Raw genomic sequence first — 20,642 nt, forward strand, 5'->3', positions numbered from 1 at the left:
AAAACTGACCATTTATTCCTACCCTTTGTTTCCTATCTTTTAATGAGTTACCAATCCATGAGAGAACCTTCCCTCTTAGCCCATGACTGCTTATTTTGCTTAAGAGCCTTTGGTGAGGGACCTTGTCAAAGGCTTTCTGAAAATCTAAATACACTATATCCATTGGATCTCCTTTGTCCGCATGCTTGTTGACCCCCTCAAAGAATTCTAGTAGATTAGTGAGGCATGATTTCCCTTTACAAAAACCATGTTGACTATAGTTTCAACCAATTTGCACGGTACTGAAGTGAGGCTTATTGGCCTGTAGTAGCCAGGGTCACCTCTGGAGCCCTTTTTAAAAATTGGTGTCACATTAGCTATCCTCCAGTCATTTGGTACAGAAGCTGATTTAAATGATAGGTTACAGATGACAGTTAGTAGTCCTGCAATTTCACATTTGAGTTCCTTCAGAACTCTTGGGTGAATACCATCAGGTCCTGGAGACTTATTACTGTTTAGTTTATCAATTTGTTCTAAAACCTCGTCTAATGACACCTCAATTTGGGACAGTTCCTCAGATCTGTTACCCAAAAAGAATGGCTCAGGTTTGGGAATCTCCCTCACATCCTCAAAAGTGAAGACCAATGCAAAGAATTCATTTAGTTTCTCTGCAATAGCCTTATCGTCTTTGCGTGTTCCTTTAGCATCTCTATCGTCCAGTGGCCCCACTGGTTGTTTAGCTGGCTTTCTGCTTCTGATGTATTTAAAAATTTTTTTGCTATTACTTTTGGAGTCTTTGGCTAGCTGTTCTTCAAATTTTTTTTTGGTCTTTCTAATTATATTTTTACACTACATTTGCTAGAGTTTATGCTCTTTTCTATTTTCCTCATTAGGATTTATCTTCCACTTTTTAAAGGATGCCTTTTTGCCTCTCACTGCTTCTTTTACTTTGTTTTTTAACCACGGTGGCTCTTTTTTGGTTCTCTTACTATTTAAATTGGGGTATACATTTATGTTGAGCCTCTATTATGGTGTCTTTAAAAAGTTTCCATGCAGCTTGCAGGGATTTTACTTTTGGTACTGTCCCTTTTAATTTCTGTTTCACTAACCTCCTTATTTTTGTGTAGTTCCGCTTTCTGAAATTAAATGCTACAGTGTTGGGCCACCATCCCTACCCAGGCCTGGCTGCCGGGGATAAGGGCCAAGTGAGCCGGAAACATGCAGGTGGGGAGGAAGAGGCGACTCCAGCTCGTTCAGCCCCTGTCCCCAGCAGCCGGGCCCAGGCAGGGGGCAGCCCGCCGCCACCTCCCCAGTCAGGCTTTCTTAGGCAGCTGTGGCACTGCACAGAGTAGTGACTCCAAGTGGACAGAGTGAAAAGTGGCTGGTCCTGCCCCTTACACTCCCTGCCTGGGCCTAGCTCCCAGGGACTGAGGCTGAGTGTGCCAGCAGGGGCAGGCACAACAGGAGGACAGAGTGGCTCTTCCTCCCTCCCCTCCCCCTGGCAGGCCAAGCAGCAATCTGGGGGTGGAGGGGGCATTTGATCCCACATGCCCCCCCATGTGTCACCAATGGGTAGCAGTCTGGAGTCACCAGCTTCCACACTGCAATTGCCATGTGTTTCTCCACAGAGATGGCAGCTCTCATTTTGGTGTCCTTGCGCCGCAGAGCTGGAGCAAGCTCCGCATACAGTTGCAGGCAGGTGGCTTTCCACATTCAAAAGTTCTGCAGCCACTGCTCATCATACCAGACCTGCATAACAATGCGATCCCACCAGTCAATGCTTGTTTCCCGAGCCTAAAAGCAATGGGCCACTGTGCGCAGTTGCTCCGTGAATGCCAAAAGCAATCTGGTGTTGCTTCTTTCCATGGCACACAGCTGGTCAGGAAACTCTGATTCCTGTTCACATAGGTACCTCATGATTAACTGCATTACCAGCTGTGACGAGTTAATGACAATCTCCACAACAGTAGAGAGCAGTGCAGGATACATCCTCTCACAGAGATGGCAGGCGCACAATTAAACAGGGGATGTTGAAAAATGCTGCGAAACGTAGTCAGAAGCCCATAGAATGCTGGGACCGAAAACAATGCATCATGGGACATTGAACTCACACCCATGAAGCACTGTGATCCACTCAACCTTCCCACAAGTCTTAGCAGCAGAAGGTGGCGAGTAGCACTGTGGGATAGTTACCCACAGTGCACTGCTCTTACTGTTGATGCTAGAGCACCAACTGTGGACGTGCTCGGACGACAAAGGGAGCGTAGTGTGAACATGCAATAGAGATGTTATTATAGCGCTTTTTTATCATTGACGTGACTTTTGTTGACAAAACTCTGAAGTGTAGACAAGACCATAGTCTTAGTACCTTTCCCAGACCTGAAGGAGAGCTCTGTGTTGCTTGAAAACTTGTCTCTTTTACCACCAGAGGCCACTAAAATATATTACCTCACCCACCTTGTCTCTCTAATATCCTGGGACTCACATGGCTACAACAACACTGCATAATACTACAAATCAGTCAGCTGTCACACAGACCTCTTATCTTCTCAGCTGATAACCACCAAAGGTTACAGTTTTAGCTTATCTAGTGAGCAGATTCAAGTGAAATGATTGATAACATTCATGTTTCTAGAGCCTTTCACCTGAGAATCTCAAAGCACTTTGCAAACATTGGCTAATTAAGCCTCACACAATGCCCATGGGAATTAGTTTACATCTCAATCCTCCAAGCTAATATATGTGGGTAGAGTTGTGTGCCTACATAGAGCTCCACTAATTTTAGTGAGTTGCTGCACAAACATAAGGGTTTCACCCACCCACCTTTAAAATCTCTTGGGCTCACCATGCAGAGATATATTCATGTGGATCAGTTTACTGGGCCTTAATGGCAAGTCAATGAAAGAACCAGTAGTTTGAATCCAGGATTCCTGATTCTCACACCCCTGCTCTAACCACTAACCTTACCATCTAAATCCAGTGCAGTAATTATTCCAGAATAAAGTCAAGAACGGTTACTTACCTTCTGTAACTGTTGTTCTTCGAGATGTGTTGTTCACGTCCATTACACATTAGGTGTACGCGCGCTGCGTGCACGGACGTCGGAAACTTTTTCCCTTAGCGGCTCCCGTCGGGCCGGCAGGGCCCCCTCCTTCCCGCCAGAGCGGCGCCCCGCTCCAGGGTATATATATCCCTGCCGACCCGACCCCTCCGGTTCCTTCTTGCCGGAGACTCCGACAGAGGGGAAGGAGGGTGGGAAGTGTAATGGACGTGAACAACACATCTCGAAGAACAACAGTTACAGAAGGTAAGTAACCATTCTTTCTTCTTCGAGTGATTGTTCACGTCCATTACACATTAGGTGATTCCCAAGCTTACCATTGGAGGTGGGTAGGAGTCAAGGTACAACTAACTGTAGCACAGCCCGACCGACCATCGCGTCCTCTCTGGTCTGATGATGGATCGCGTAGTGGGCTATGAATGTATGTACGGACGACCAGGTGGCTGCCTTACAGATCTCCTGGATAGGGACCTGCGCCAAGAAGGCCGTTGAGGACGCTTGGGCTCTAGTCGAGTGGGCCCGGATCTCCGGGGCCGGAATATTGGCGAGCTCATAACAAGTGCGTATACAATGCACAATCCATGCCGACAAGCGCTGTGTCGAGATAGGCAAGCCTTTCATACGTTCCGCAATAGCAATGAACAGCTGAGGTGTTCTGCGGAACGGCCTGGTCCGTTCCAGGTAAAATGCCAACGCCCTTCGGACATCCAGGGTATGTAGGCTGCGGTGGTGAGGGTCCGTATGGGGTTTAGGAAAAAACACCGGTAGGCAAATGTCCTGCCCTATGTGAAACTGTGATACCACCTTTGGGAGGAATTTGGGGTGCGGCCTCAGTTGCACCTTATCCTTATGGAGCACTGTATAGGGTGGTTCCGAAGAGAGGGCCCTCAATTCCGATACCCTTCTGGCCGACGTGATGGCCACGAGAAACGCCACCTTCCACGAGAGGTGCGTGAGGGAGCAAGTGGCTAGGGGCTCAAAGGGAGGACTCATGAGTCTTGTTAGGACTAGGTTCAGACTCCACGCCGGAACAGGCGGGCGCGAGTAGGGAAACACCCTTTCCAGCCCCTTGAGGAATCGGGCCACTGTGGGGTTGGAGAACACTGACACTCCCAACTCTCCCGGATGGAAAGCCGAAATCGCGGCTAAGTGAACTCTAATTGAGGCGGGCGCAAGCCCTTGATTCTTGAGGTGCAGTAGGTAGTCCAAGATCGACGGAACTGAGGCTTGTAAAGGCTGTATGCGTTGAGGCTCACACCAGTGGGAGAACCTTTTCCATTTTGCCAGGTAGGTCGCTCTTGTAGAGGGCTTCCTACTATTAAGGAGGATTTGCTGAACTTGGTGAGAGCACCTGTGTTCTGCATCATTCAGCCAGAGAGATACCACGCCGTGAGATGTAGCGAAGACAGGTTCGGGTGGAGTAGGCGACCTTTGTCTTGCGTGACTAGGTCGCGATGGAGGGGGAGGGTGATTGGATCGGCTATGGACAATTCCAGCAGGGACGTGAACCAATGCTGGCGTGGCCAGGCCGGGGCGATAAGTATGATCGTCGCCCTGTCCCTGCGGGTCTTGAGGAGAACCTTGTGTATGAGTGGGAACGGAGGGAAGGCATATCTTAGGCTCCCTCCCCATGGGATCATGAAAGCATCTGCTAATGATCCCCGGATGAGGTTCTGGAACGAGCAGAACTGAGGGCATTGGCTGTTGTCCCTGGTGGCGAATAGATCCACCCGGGGAAAGCCCCACCTCCGGAAGATCGAATGCAGGACGTCTCGCCTCAACGTCCATTCGTGCATTCGGTAGGATCGGCTGAGGCGGTCTGCTAAGCCGTTTTGAATCCCCGGAAGATACGTCGCGATGAGGTGTATCGCATGGGCTATACAGAAGTTCCATAATTGGAGTGCCTCGTGACAGAGGGGAGAAGACCGGGACCCTCCCTGCTTGTTTATATAGAACATGGCGGTAGTGTTGTCCATCAGGACTGCCACGCTGTGACCTTTTATGGTGGCGCGGAAGGTCTGACAGGCGAGGTGAACCGCTCTTAGCTCCTTCAGATTGATGTGAAGCAGCTTGTCTTCTCTGGACCACATCCCTTGGGTCCGCAGTTCCCCCAGGTGCGCCCCCCAACCCAGGTCCGATGCATCTGTTACCAACGTCAGAGTGGGCTGTGGGGCAGCGAAGGGGATCCCTTCGCATACCTGTTGGCGATCGAGCCACCAGCGTAGCGAGCTGAGCACCTGGTTTGGGATCGTGACTACTTGATCCAATGGGTCTCTGTTGGGGCGATGCGTGTGGGCGAACCACAACTGTAAAGGCCGGAGCCTCAGGCGTGCATGTCTGACCACGTGTGTGCAAGCTGCCATATGCCCCAGAAGCTGCATGCAACACCTTGCCGTTGTCGTGGGGAATTTTTGGACCGAGCTTACGGCTCTGTGAATTGACATGAACCGTGCCTCTGGTAGGCTCGCTTGCGCGGTTACCGAGTCCAGGGTTGCACCGATGAAGTCCAGCCTCTGTGTGGGGACTAACGTGGATTTGGGCACATTGACCCGGAGGCCGAGCTTGTCGAACGTCTGCAAGGCCAGCGTCATGTGAGATCGGACCTCGGCCTCCGACCTGCCCGCGAGTAGCCAATCGTCCAGGTACGGGAACACACGCATCCTTCTTTTTCGAAGGAAGGCTGCTACCACGGACATGCACTTTGTAAACACCCGTGGTGCTGACGCCAGGCCGAAGGGCAGGACCGTAAATTGGAAATGGCGCTGGTCGACAACGAAGCGCAGAAACCGTCTGTGGGCCGGATTGATTGCGATGTGAAAATAGGCATCTTTCATATCGAGGGCAGCATACCAATCCCCCGGATCCAGGGATGGGATAATAGTTCCAAGGGAGACCATACGGAAGCGCGCTTTGATCAGAAACTTGTTTAGATCGCGCAGGTCCAAAATAGGACGGAGGCCCCCTTTCGCCTTGGGGATCAGGAAGTATCTGGAATAGAATCCTTTTCCCCTTAGGTCTAGAGGGACCTCTTCTACTGCTCCTGCAGTGAGAAGGGTCTGTACCTCCTGTATGAGGAGTTGCTCGTGAGAAGGGTCCCTGAAGAGGGACGGGGAAGGGGGATGGCAGGGAGGGGGCGAGGAAAACTGGAGGGTATAGCCCACCTTCACTGTGCGCAGGACCCAGCGGTCCGATGTTATGCGCAACCAGGCCCGGTAGAAATGGGACAGACGGTCCTTGAAACCCAGAGGAGGGTCCGGTATATGAAGTGGTACGCTGTCCTCGGGCGTAGCTTCAAAAGCCTGGTTTATTTCCCGGCTGCGGCTTGCCCTGGCCATGACTCTGGCCTTGGTTAGGCGTATTGTTACGTCTCCGCCTGTTATCCCTGCCTCGACGGCGATAAGGCTCGTGCCGGGGGTGAGGGTGGTATTGCCTCTGTGGTGGCTGGGGCTTAAAGGGTTTACGCTGCGTTACCGGAGTGTGCATACCCAACGACTTAAGGGTCGCACGCGAGTCCTTAAGGCTATGCAGCCTGGCGTCCGTTTGGTCGGAGAACAAGCCCGAACCTTCAAACGGGAGGTCCTGCAGTGTGGTTTGCACCTCTGGCAGGAGACCTGAAGCCTGCAACCACGCCGAACGCCTCATCACGACTCCTGACGCAATTGTTCTAGCCGCAGCGTCGGCTGAGTCTAGTGCGGCCTGTAATGAGGTCTTGGCCACTGCCATTCCCTCATCCACCAGGGCCGTAAACTCCTGATGCGCGTCAGGTGGGAGGGAGTCCTTAAACTTGGCAACTGATGTCCAAGAGTTAAAATTGTGCCTGTTTAGAATCGCCTGCTGATTGGCGATCCGCAGCTGAAGGCCCCCAGATGAATAGACTTTCCTCCCGAATAAGTCCAATCTCTTAGCTTCCTTGCCCTTGGGGGCAGGAGCTTGCTGGCCATGCCGCTCTTTTTCGTTGACCACCGAGACCACCAGCGAACAGGGGGACGGGTGTAGAAAGAGGAAGTCAAACCCTCTAGATGGGGCGAAGTATTTCCTCTCCACGCCTTTTGCAGTTGGCGCACTGGAGGCCGGTGTTTACCACACCGTCTTATAGTTGGACTGTACTGTCCGTATAATCGGGAGAGCGACTCTGGAGGGGCCCTCTGGGCTCAGGATATCGACCATGGGGTCGTCCTGCTCTACAGTTGTGCCCGATGGTCAATCGGGGGAGGGCCGGACACCAGTGTGCCCGCTACCGCCTCGTCTGGCGAGGAGGAAGAGGTCGGGGCCTTCTGCCCATCCTCATTGTCCTGCAATCCGGCATCAGCCAGTTGTTCCTCTGCGGCCTGACCCGCAGCGTGGGATTGGGACGGCAACGTACTCGGTGCCGAGTCCACTCCTTCCCGCTCCGGTGGTCTAGAGACCGTTGCCTCCCTATACGATGGCGGGCGGTGCCGCGGGGAGCGGGAGCGGTACCGGGATGGCCAGGATCTCGAGGCCCTCGATGGGGGTCCTTGCGGGTGGTAGGCCCAGGGTGTCCAGAATGGCCATTGGCTCGGTTGGCCCCATTGGGACTGACCGTAGTCTCTGCTGGCCCGTGACCTATGGGCATACCCGCCGTACCGGTCTGAGTCAGCCCCCGAGACCACGGACGGCGACCTGGAAGGCCACGGTGGAGCCGTAGGATGGTGCCTGTCCGGTTCTGGGGAGTAGCGCCTCCGCGACCAGGACCTGGAATAGCGCCTCGCCGACCTGGACCTGGAACGGTACCGGTGATCGCGGGACCGGGAACGGCTACGACTGGTCGGCCTTGGGTAACGAACCGCCGACGCTTCGTGGTGCCGACTCGTGCTCGGTTGCTGAGTCGGTGCCGACCGCTTGTTGAAGCCCGACTACTGCGGTGCTTCCTGCGCCGAGGGCAACCGGGAATCCACCGAGGCGGAGCTCGACCGGGACCGGTTCCTGGAGCAGTGCCGAGACGGCGACCGTGATGGGAGCAACATGACCAGGTTGCCTCTACGCGGCAGCATCGGCGGAGCGCCCTCAGTGCGTGCTGGGGCCTCGACGGACAAAGCGATGAGGTCCTTAGCTGCCTCAAACGTGTCCGGAGTGGAGGGCTGTTCCACGAGCTCCTCTAGCCCTTCATCCTCACTCGACGCGCCCATCCCGGGGCTCGACGGGCCTTTCGGCGCCGGAGCCACTACCGGGGTCTGTGTTGGGGCCGTATCGGCCTTAGGGGCACTCGAGGTCTTTGCCGGTGCCGGCCTCTTGTGCGGGGAGCGTCCTTGGGCCTTAGACTGGCCCTTCGCTTTCGCCGGCGAAGACGATCAGCGTCGTGCATTTCCCCGCTGGGTCGGTGCCGCGGGCTTCGGGTGACCCGCCGGTGCCGGTTCCCGCACCGATGCCGGGGCACTCCGCACGGAGGCAGACGGTGCCGTTGAAGTGGAGGGCTGTAACGCCGTCTCCATGAGCAGCTGCTTAAGGCGAAAGTCCCTCTCCTTTTTAGTTCTGGGCTTAAAGGCCTTGCAGATCTTGCAGCGCTCTTTCTGGTGAGCTTCCCCCAGGCAACGGAGACACGAGGCGTGGGGGTCGCTCAATGGCATAGGCCTGCGGCACGTGGCACAAGCCTTGAAGCCTTGGGCGTGTGGCATACCCCGCCGCCCAGGGCCGGTGCCGGGGTTGAACAAACAACCACGGCAGGACTTTAAGTACCCTAATGAGCTGTTAACTACTGGCTCAACACTACTATAAACTAACTGATAACTGCTAGATAACACTAATGACTATTGCTAAGGGACACTCTCAGACGAGAGACAGAGTTGTTCCAACGCCGCCACGGACGGTAAGAAGGAACTGGAGGGGTCGGGTCGGCAGGGATATATATACCCTGGAGCGGGGCGCCGCTCTGGCGGGAAGGAGGGGGCCCTGCCGGCCCGACGGGAGCCGCTAAGGGAAAAAGTTTCCGACGTCCGTGCACGCGGCGCGCGTACACCTAATGTGTAATGGACAATCACTCGAAGAAGAACTTTTATTCCAGAATTTGAAGTCCACATGGGGCATTATATGACCATTGTTATGGTGGAATAATTATTCTGGGCACTTTTCCCTGTGTAGACAAGCACAGAGTAGCAGGCAGAGACTGCAAACCATGGTGGAGAGGGTTGCCAACTTTCTACTCACACAAAACCGAACACCCTTGCCCCACCCTTCCTCCGAGGCCCACTCTCTCCAACCCCCCGTCGCTCGCTCTCCCCACCCTCACTCACTCGCTTATTTTCACCAGGCTGGCTCACGGGGGTTGGGGTGTGGGAGGGGGTGATGGCTCCAGCTGGGGGTGTGGGCTCTGGGTTGAGGCTAGGGATGAGGAGTTTGGGGTGCAGGAGGGGGCTCCAGGCTACGGCAGGGGATTGGGGCATGATATGGGTGTGGGTGAGGGCTACGGCTGGGGGTGTGGGCTCTGGAGTGGGGTTGGAGATGAGGGGTTTGGGGTGCAGGAGGGCGCTCCAGGCTGGGATCGAGGGGTTTGGAGGGCATGAGGGGGATCAGGGCTGGGGCAGGGGGTTGGGAGGGGGTCAAGGGTGCAGGCTTACACTTACCTCAAGGAGCTTCCAGAAGCAGTGGCATGTCCCTCCTCCAGCTCCTACGCGGAGGCGCGGCCAGGCGGCTCTGTGTACTGCCCTATCCACAGGTGCTGCCCCTGCAGCTCCCATTGGCTGCCATTCCCAGCCAATGGGATCTGCAGAACCAATGCTTGGGGCGGCAGCAGCGGGCGGAGTCCCTTGGCTGTCCCTCTGTCTAGGAGCCGGAGGGGGGACATGCCACTGCTTCTGAGAGCCGCACGGAGCCATGGCAGGCAGGGAGCCTGCCTAAGCCCTACTGCGCTGCTGACCAGATTTTTAATGGCCCGGTCAGTGGTGCTGACCGGAGCTGCCAAGGTCCCTTTTCAGCTGGGCATTCTGGTCAAAAACTGGACTCCTGTCAACCCTAATGGTGGATGACCAGACACAAGAGAAAATCCCAATCTCATTTCACAACAGAGGGAGTGAGATTGAGGGGCTCAAGAGTATGAAGAGAGAGAACTGGCAGCTGCTATCTCCTGGGAAAGGGAAGGCAAGACAAATTTCCTCTTATTTTATCCCTGTTTGATGGAGATATGGGAGCAAGGACATGAAATTCTAGGGCCTCAGGGAAGGGAGTGGTTTAGGGGCAAACACTCTTTCATACGCCATTACTACTGTCACTTGCTAATTGACAGGGAAGGCCCAAGATGTTGGCTCAGGTACGGAGCCCCCAGGCAACGGAGGCAATGCTGCGGCCTGTCACTGTCATACACACACACACACAAAAGGTATTTAGGTTCCTAATTTCCACTGAAATCAATTGACAAATAAGCAATGGGGGAAAACTAGTTTGGCAGCAGCACTGCTGGAAAGGATCTTGGAGTTGTGATGGATCACAACCTCAACATGAGTCAGCAATATGATCCTGTTGCAAATAAAGCAAATGTAATTTTACGTTGCATTAACAGAGGCATAGCATGCAAGTCATGGGAGATGATAGCACAACTCTACTCAGCGCTGGTTAGGCCTCAGATGGAGTACTGTGTTCAGGGCCGTCCTTACCCATACGCAAAGTACGCAGCTGCGTAGGGCACCAGGGAATTTGGGGCACCAAATTTCCTGGTGCCCTGCACAGCTGCGTGCTGCTCCAGCCCCTGCTCCGGTTCTTCCCCAGGGCCCCCGCCCCTGCTCCGCCCCAGTCCCACCTCTTCCCCGCCCCAGCATTGCCTCTTCCCGCTCCCACCCCACCCCCGCCCCCATTCCCCTGAGGACTCCAGAAGCTGTCGGGCCTGCACTCACTGGTAAGTAGAGCAACCTGGCCCCAGCCTACTCCACTCCCCTAGCTCCGAGCTGTGCTGTCAGAGAGCCAGGGGAACAGAGCAGGCTGGGGCTGGGTCATTCCACTTCCCGCAGGAAGTGGCCAGCTCCCCTCCCCTCCCCACGGAGGCCTGGGGCAGCCCCCCCCGCTTCTCCCTGCGGAGGCCTGGGGTGGGGCCCCACACAGCCCCCCCACAGAGGCCTGGGGCCAGCCCCCCCTCCCCCCCCGGCTTCCTCCTGCGGAGGCCTGGGGCCCCACACAGCCCCCCCATGAGGGGGCTGCGTAGGACACCAAAATAGCTAGGGCCAGCCCTGACTGTGTCCAGTTATGGTAATCAATGTATAGAAAGGATGCAGAGAACCTGGAAAGGATCCAGAGGTGAGCGACAAAGATGATCAAAGGGATGGAATGCAAACCATACGAGCAAAGGCTGAAGGAACTAGGTATGTTTAGTTTGGAAAAGAGGAGATTAATGGGGGGACATGATAGTGGTCTTCAAATACTTGAAAGGCTGCCATAAAAAAGATGGAGAAAAGTTGCCATAGAGTATAGGACAAGAGGCAATGGGTTCAAACTACAGCATAGCAGATTTGGATTAAATCTCAGGAAAGACTTCCTAACTATAAGAACAGTAGGACAATGGAGGTTGTGGAAGCTCCTTCACTGGAGGTTTTCAAAAGGAGACCGGATAGTCATCTGTCTTGGATGGTCTAGACGCAATAAATCCTGAATCTTGGCAGGGGGTTATACTAGATGACCCTTGGTCTAACCTTATCTATAGCCTGGGTTTAGGTGCCTAATTCCAGGAGGGGGTGAGTCTAGGCACACCCCTGTCATTGGCATTTCCCACTGGCTATCTTAGACACCTCTCCACCTAACATGCTGGCTTTTTTTTAATGGGCCTCTCTCTCCCCATTCACTGGCTAAGGCACCTGACTCAGGCTTTGGGGATCCCATTTTTGTTCCTGGGATTTTCTAGATACCTAATAGGTATTGCAATGTCTAGTTCTCTTTGTGGATCTGAGGCTCACGCACTGGGTCCTGCCCTGATGGTTTTTACTTTCCCATATAACCCCCTTCAGGTCACTGACAGAACAAGAGAGCAGGGACTCCTTAGGGGACATGATGATGTTTGTGGCAGCTCAGACGGGGTTCTTCCAAGAGAGAGGGAGGGAAGGGGGCTGAATGATGCAGACAAGGGAACCACACATGGGCTCAGGGCAGATCAGATGAGGCTGACCCCTCTTTAACATCCTCTTAGAGAGAGGGGGGAATCACTGAGGGATTGCAGCTAACTCAGGTCATGGCAACCCCTCTAGCTTGTCCCTATTTAACCTTCTCAGAGACAGGAAGATGGAGAGCAGTGTAAGTATCCCCCTTTCTGGAGTAATGGCAGAGGTCAATACGGCATCTTTCTCTGTGGCTTGGACCCAGGAGGAGCGCTGGGCATGACACTCTGAAGCCTGAACAATCCCATGGAGCAAGGCTAAAACACTTGCAGGCAAACTATCCACATGGGAATAACTCCCTCTGCTGGTGAACGTTTACACCTGCAGCATGTGGAACAGAGACCCCAGCTGGGGAGAGTTTAGAGAAGTGGTTCTCAACTTTTTTGGGCTCAGAACCCATTTGTAAATGTTTATGGCCTGTCATTACCCAGTAAATGTGCAAATGGATCTTTGATGCCTTTCTGAGGGACAAGGGTGAGCTATGAGCTCCTAGAGCCTCTATCTCAGGGAGGGAAAATATGGACTTGAAGTTCTGTTATCATGGATATAGTCCTACTGGTGAAGCAGGAATGAGGCCCTGGGATTTCTCACTCATGGAAGACTACAATCCCCTAAAAAGGTAAACTGAGACTATCAAGGGAGCTCTAGTGGCAGGTGAGAACTGTTCAGGGCCGCCCAGAGGATTCAGGGGGCCTGGGGCAAAGCAGGGGAGCTGCGGCGCTTGTATTCACCCAGTAGCGGTCTGGGTCTTCGGCGGCATTTCGGCAGCGGGGGGGCCTTCAGTTGCTCCGAGTCTTCAGCAGCACTGAAGGACCCACCGCCGAAATGCCAGCAAAGACCTGGAGCGACTGAAGGGCCCCCCGCCGCCAAAATGCCACCGAAGACCCGGACCGCCGCTGGGCTAGGGCTCGCGGGGCCCCTGTGGGGCCCAGGGCCTGGGGCAAATTGCCCCCCCCCCGGTGGCCCTGGAACTGTTGTGGGGCTTAAGGCAAGAGGTACAGACACAGATACATGGAGTGAGCCTATGGGAATCTCCTATCCCCATCTGGCTCTGGGACCTGCAACAGTCCCTAAAAGATTGAGGGGGAGGCTCTTGTGGAACAGCCAGGGGCTCATATGTGACTTGGTAGTGTTTAAACTGGGGAGTGGGGGGGGAAAGGAGGGTCGCAAAGGGTTTCAGACCCGGTAATAACTAAATAAATGAGCTGGGGCATACCCTTTAAGCACTCTTTTACTAAAGTTGCTGCTTGCAGTTTGGGATAGACCCAAGATCATTTTAAGCATTGCAATTCTGTTGTGCTGGTTGCTGTCAGCCATCCTCTAAGCAACCAAAAATGACTCCACCGGGTCTCCCTCCCTGGCTTGGTGCTGCCCAGGGCAGGAACTCAATACCCATGCCACCTTCTGACCTGCCCCCAATTTGGAGCCAGGCAATGTCAAGCACTTCCTGGTTTAGCCTAAAATTAATCAAATTGAAATCCATTTTGGGAGGTGGAGGGAATGAGGAGAGTCAGCTGCTACTAACTCCAGTCATCAGTACCCCCTTCTCCACTCTCCTACCCTCCTCTGTGAGCACCCAGTAGCACCAAACACATTCTGCTCCCAGAAGGGGTTTGGAAGTGACAAAACATACTATTCCCTCAGTAATCCTGTGACAGTCCCCCAGGCTGGGAGGAGCCAGAGGCACTCAGCGCAGTAGGGTGACCAGACAGCAAATGTGAAAAATCGGGACGGGGGTGGGGAGTAATAGGCACCTATATAAGAAAAAGACCCAAAAATGGGGACTGTCCCTATAAAATCGGGAAATCTGGTCACCCTAGCACAAGGCAGGCATTCTCACTGGTCGGGGAGTTGGGATTAACAGCTCAGGGGAGAGGAGATCCCAGGACTGTGTAAGAAAGTGACGGTAATGTCTCCCTGGCCCCAGCAATACAGAGCACTTACAGTGCCTCAGAGAAGAAACCCCAGGGCTGAGTCTGCAGGAAAGGAAGGCCAGATCCTCAAAGTTATTTAGGTACCCAAATTCCACTCCTTTGAGGGTCTTGGCCTTCTTGTTTCCTTTGTCCCAGGGTGAGGGCTGCTATCAGTTCATGGATCCCAGGAATGAGAGTGTGGGGGATGAGACTGTAGCCTGGGACATGCTGACAATGCAGAGGGAGAGGAGACCGTTGGACAGTGTGTGCGTGGGGGGGTGGGGGGAGGGAGGGAGGGATAGATATTTTTCCTTAGCATCTGCAGGGGATGCTCTCCCCAGGTGAGAGAGTATGGACAATGCCCCAAAGAAGAGACCCCAGGACTGAGTGTGAGGAACTGCAAATGTCTCCCTCATATCAGCAAGGGATGCTCTGGCATTCAAGAGGGATTAACTCCTGCATTTTTTATGAGAAAGCCTGAGTCCCTTTCAAATCTCACCAGGAAGAGGCACTAGCGAGTCCCTCTCCCCCTCCCCTTCTCCCAGCAGTGCCAACAGCCCACCTGGCCCTTTGTTTGTTTCCCTTTATGAAATGTTGGCCCTAGGTCCATCTGGCTGTTCTATTCGCTCCAGCCCTGGAGTTAGCTATGGAATCCCCTGCCAGGGCTCTCACCCATGATCTCACTTCCCTTGGGTCTCTCACCTTCCCTCTGATGTTACTTTTTGGGGTTTACAGGTCCTGAGATGTCAGTAGCAGAGATAAAGTAGCTTCCCACAGACCCCCCTGCACCTCTTTGGGACAGCTCAGGGGCAAAGTCATGTGGGATATTTATAGAACAGAATTCTATGGCAGTGACCTAGGGAAGGGCAGAGAGAACCACAGCTGTGAAACCTAATGCCTGGCCTCCTCTCTGCTGAGGGCAGGAGCCATTGAGAGAGAGACAGGAGGAGGAGGTGGGGTGAGAACTGAGGCGGCAGAAAGAAAGAGAGAGATGTTGGGAAGAAAGTGAAGGGTCAGGGAAAGAGAGAGACTGAGGAAAGAAAACGTGCTAGGACAGGGGAAAGAGAGCTGAAAAGGAGAGAGAATTCGTGGGGAAGAGAGAGGGGTTGAACTGAATTGACTGTGTTGTGTATTCTGTACATAATCAGAAACTATCTCTTTAAGGGCTGAAGGAATTGCAGGACAGGAAAAGGCCAGTTGGCTCATCAGGGCTCTTCCCACTTAGCTTATCCTTGGCACAGGCAGCTGGTGAGAAGCTACACATGCTACCCCTCCTCTGCAGCAATAAAGGCCTTTTAGGTGTCTCTTTCTGTCCCCTCCCCCGTGATATTGTTTTTAAAAAGCCATCCCAGCTGGTGCATCCCAAAGGCAAAATATTTGCTCTTCCCAAGTTTCTCTTGAGGCAGGGGGATGAATCACCCTCCTTGAGAGTACTCAGAAAGAGGTAGGAAGGGGAATTCCTCCTCTCCTTTCAGAGACAATTCTCCTTTAGATCACTTTCCTAATTAGTCTTTTGGGGGAAATCCTACTGTGATTGCTCCTGCCTGGACATAACCTGCCATGCTAAAGTCATACCTGGAAAACCCTCTGTTATCATTATGCTGGAGATAGAGAACGAGGAAGCAGAGGAATGTAACAGTGGCACTTGGAAAAGGGAAGAGAGAGAGTAGGACCCACTGAGAAAAGGGGAGAGAAGGATGTGGTGAGGGAGGAGAACTGGGAGAGCTGGAAAGGGAAAGTGAGTTTTGGGGCAAGGAAGGCATAAGGGTCGGACACAGGTTTGAGTTGTTTTTCAGTCTCACGCAAATCATTAACAATGAGATTTTTTTCTAAATCTGCTTTTCAGCTGATGATAAATTTTAGCAACACGGAAAATTTTTCAGCTGGTGAAATGCAACCGAAAATGAAGTTAGAACTGAAACTGGTTTGCTCAGTACAGTATTCGCTTCCGAAGAAATGGTGTAATATTTGTTGACTACTGAAGCCCAATCTGAATGGTGAACATTCTCTGGGACTTCAAGAGAGGATACTTCAGCAGCAAAGTTTGGAATTAACATGTATCCATCATGGCCATGGGCCGCAACAGCTATTTGCATGTGTGTCTGCAATGTGCAAGATAAACAGTTCTTAGCACATGCAATCATGTCTCCCTCTCAGGATAAAAGACTTGAACGTACACCTAAGTGATTAACACTTTGTCTACACTTCACTTTCATTGGTAAATTTTTCGTCGGGTGGGGGTGTCAAAAAAAAACCCTGACCGACAAAAAGCACTGCTGTGGACAGGGCTATGTCGGTGGGAGACAATCTCCCGCCAATAAAGCTACCACCCCTAGTTGGGGTGGTTTTATTTTGTCAGTGGGAGAGCTCTCTCCTGCCGACAAAGAGGGGCTTCCCTGCATACCATACAACGGCATGGCTGTAGTGGCACAGCTGTGCTGATGTAAGGTGCGCTGTGTAGACATAGCCTTAGGGCCAGATTTTCAAGTCCTTAGGCACTTAGAGATACAGATAGGTGCCTAGCAGGGATTTCAAAAATGTCTAAGAGTATGTCTACACTGGCAGAGTTACAGCGCCAGTGATTACAGCGCCGCTCAGAGAGCACTAAAGGGAAATCGCTGTTGTGTGTTCACACTGTCAGCTGCCTGCACAATAGCGTGTTCACACTTGCGGCACTTGCAGTGGTATTTGGAGTGGTATTTGGAGCTGGGCAGCTATCCCAAAGAGCATCTCTTCCTCTTTTGCCGCTAAGAGTAGTGGGAAGGAGGAGGGGGTCATGGGGCATCCTGGGTCCTGTCCCAATGCCCCATGATGCATTGCTTCACATCCCAGCAACCCCTGTGCTTCTGTCTGCATTTGGCACCATCTTTCAACAGTTTGTGTACTGCGCACTGTGCCTCTTCAGTCCTCAGGAATGGATCCTGAACTGTTGACCAGTATGCTGCTCGCTCTGACTAACACATCACGAGTGGCAGTGGAGTTATTCCTTAAACTACAAAGGCAAGAGGAGTATGACATATCTCGCCACGCGTAATAGCTACAACACGAGATTGCGTGTGGCTTTCACGGAGGTGCTGACCACAGTAGAACGCTGCTTTTGGTCTCGGGAAACAAGCACTGAGTGCTGGGATCACATCGTCATCCACATCTGGGATGACGAGCAGTGGCTGCAGAATTTTCGGATGAGGAAAGCCACATTCCTGGGACTGTGTGATGAGCTTGCCCCAGCCCTGCGGCACAAGGACATGAGAAAGAGAGCTGCCCTGCCTTTGGAGAAGCACGTGGCGATTGTACTGTGGAAGCTGGCTACTCCAGACTGCTACCGATCGGGCACTAACCAGTTCAGAGTGGGAAAGTTGGACTCGTGTTGATGGAAGTGATGGAAGGGCCATTAATCACATCCTACTCCAAAAGACCGTGACTTTGGGAGAGGTTTAGGCTGGATATTAGGAAAAACTTTTTCACTAGGAGGGTGGTGAAGCACTGGAATGGGTTACCTAGGGAGGTGGTGGAATCGCCTTCCTTAGAGGTTTTTAAGGTCAAAGCCCTTGCTGGAATGATTTAGTTGGGGCTGGTCCTGCTTTGAGCAGGGGGTTGGACTAGATGACCTCCTGAGGTCCCTTCCAACCCTGATATTCTATGATTCTATGACTCTGGGCAAAGTGTGTGACATTGTGGATGGCTTTGCACAAATGGGCTTCCCTAACTGTGGAGGGGCGATAGATGGCACGTATATTCCAATTCTGGCACCAGACCACCTAGCCACCGAGTACATTAATCAGAAGGGGTATTTCTCTATGGGACAGAACCTCCTATAGACTTCAGACATTGGGATAAACTTGTCTAACGGGGAGTATGGAATACATTGGCTTAGTGTCTCCCTCGAGTAGCTGCCTGAGTATTTCTAACCATTTGCTATTTACAGCTAAAGAAGTTCTCCCTTAGCTCAAGTGGCAGAGGCTAGACTTTGGAGCTCTAGGTCTAGTCTTAGCTCTCCATAGGTGTGTTAAGCAATTTATATAATAGCTGTGTCTGCTGTCTACAGTGCATGTATTCATTACACTGGCAGTTGAAGAAAATTAATACTGCTATTGCTTGGAATCACAAGAGGTGGTGAAATGCTCCTTGTAAAAAATATAGTTTAACACATGGACAGCCACATTCTGCATCAGCTACAGTTTCCAAATGGTTTTAAGACATAGCAGCCTTGAGATGACAAAGGCAGGGATTGCTGGGGTAAGGTGCATATCCAAAGAAAAGACAGCAAACTTTCCAGCCAAGCTCAGATGAAAAAAAAAAAGTCCCTGCCTCTTGCTTCTTTGGACATCCAGAATGGCTGAGGAGCTCCTGGGTTGCCAACCTGAGTAAACTCCCTTAAATCCAGGGGATTGATGTAATCTCTACCATTTCTCCCCTTTGTACCTTAATCAAATCTACAAGCATCACCTCAGTCTGATCTGGGTTAGGTCTCCTCCATTTAACAAGCCCAGTCACAGACAGCTGCTGGGTACTGAGTCAAAATTACAAATTCCTTGGGATAGTGGCATCATTTTCTATTTGTCTGTAAACATGTTTATAGTACTATAGAAATAAATAACTGCACCAGCTGATGCTGCTAAAACAGAGATGTTTAGGCAGGTGTTAGCTGCATAGCAGAGGTACCACAGCTCACAAAGCCTCAGTATCTCCCAAAGGGTTCTGTGACAATTTTTGAGATAGGCAGGACCTTGAGTCACCTTGTTGCCTCCCTGCTTCCAGTCAGAGGGAGACTTATTTGTGCTTAACTGGCTCCTAGGCACCTCCAGTGTGTGTGAACCACCCAAACAATCTTCTCTGGGACATGCCAGCCCTTACTTTCCTTTGCAGGTTAACAAATAGGTGCATCCCAGTCCCCGAGTCCCTTTGAAGGGATCCCCTGTAGTGTCCAGTCCCTTAACCACTGAACACTCACGGACTTCCCAGGTCTGCTGTCCCAAGGAAACAGTGTTCACTCCACCTTGTATGATTGTACTCAGGGTCAACACCTAGCTTAACAGCACAGCCGTGAGTTATATGTATTGTGAAAACACCCGTAAGTTTATTTTCAAATATCAAGATTTAAGAGATAGTGAGTAAGGCTAATGGAAACAACAGGTTATATATAAAACAGTTATAATCACACTTTATAACTTAACAGGCTAACCTCCAGTCTAAATCAGTTTATCTCACCCCAAATGTCCTCTGCAGTGTTTTCAACCGAGTCTGGTTGAGATCCCATTTTCATGAATGTAAACATGCTGTCTATTTACTTCCTAGGTGCAGGATCAAGGGGTATCTTCCTTGCCTTCTTCTTACATCCCACAAAGTTCATTGTTTGTCCCCAGAGTCAGAATACCATCTCCCACCCTGTGGCTTATTCTCCAGTGCCCTGCCTCCTGCTAACTTCACATCCCTCCCTTGACTTCATATGTAAATAGGCCTTCCATTGTGCTAGCACATGTACATGTTGAATAATAATGAGACCCTGTTGAACCAGCCATAAGAAAGCCCTAAGAGCAGGTAAGGAATCACCCAATACTACGCTCTGGGAGATCTCAAAGGAAAGAATAGAGTCACTCAAGAGCAACTTGGTCTAATCCTACTGTGGGCTATCACCAACTACCAACTTGTAAAAACAACAAGGAGTCTGGTGGCACCTTAAAGACTAACAGATTTATTTGGGCATAAGCTTTCGTGAGTAAAAACCTCACTTCTTCGGATGCTACCAACTTGTAGTTAATGGTAACAAAGCAGCTGATAGAGCTATGAAAGGATGTAGTGGATTCGCCACCATCTTAAGCATTTAAACCAGGATTAAATGGTTTTCTAAAAAGGTATGCTCTTGTACAATCAGAAATTTGGGGGAGGGATAGCTCAGTAGTTTGAGCATTGGCCTGCTAAACCCAGGGTTGTGAGTTCAATCCTTGAGGGGGGCCATTTGGGGATTGGTCCTGCTTTGAGCAGGGAGTTGGACTAGATGACCTCCTGAGGTCCCTTCCAACCCCAATAGTCTATGAAATTATGGGCTTGATGCAGGAACTACTGGAAGAAATTATATGACCTGTATTATGCAAGAGGTCAGACTAGATGATCAGCCTAGACCTTCTGACCTTAAAATCTTTGAATTTAAACATTTCACCATGGACATTTGTTCTTCACTCCTAGGAGATCACTTACCACTGAAACCAGCACACAGCCTGCAACCATGGTCAAAAAAGTATGAGGCGACTCCAGGTGTCACCAAAGCTGTCTTCAGGAAAAGAAGACTGGGTGATAATTGGCAAGTCCATTACAAGAACTGGTTTCTTGAACAAGAGCCAAACACCCATTTATTTAAGAAATGCTCAGTCCTTGCATTTCCATAGAAAGCATTGACAGCCTCCTCTGATAACATACAAAGTACCTCCTGGCAGAATTTCACCTGCTGAGAGGGGTGAAAGTCCAGTTTACATGTCATTGCCCAAAGCTCCCTCAGCATATCCAAAAGCAAATCAAGCATCTCTAAAAAGATGAAGAAAAGTTGTTCTCTCTTGCCAAGAGGGCAGGACAAGAGGCAATGGGTTCAGACTATAGCACCGCAGA

The sequence above is a fragment of the Malaclemys terrapin genome, chromosome 1, assembly GCF_027887155.1.
Source record: "Malaclemys terrapin pileata isolate rMalTer1 chromosome 1, rMalTer1.hap1, whole genome shotgun sequence".
Classification (NCBI taxonomy): Eukaryota; Metazoa; Chordata; order Testudines; family Emydidae; genus Malaclemys; species Malaclemys terrapin.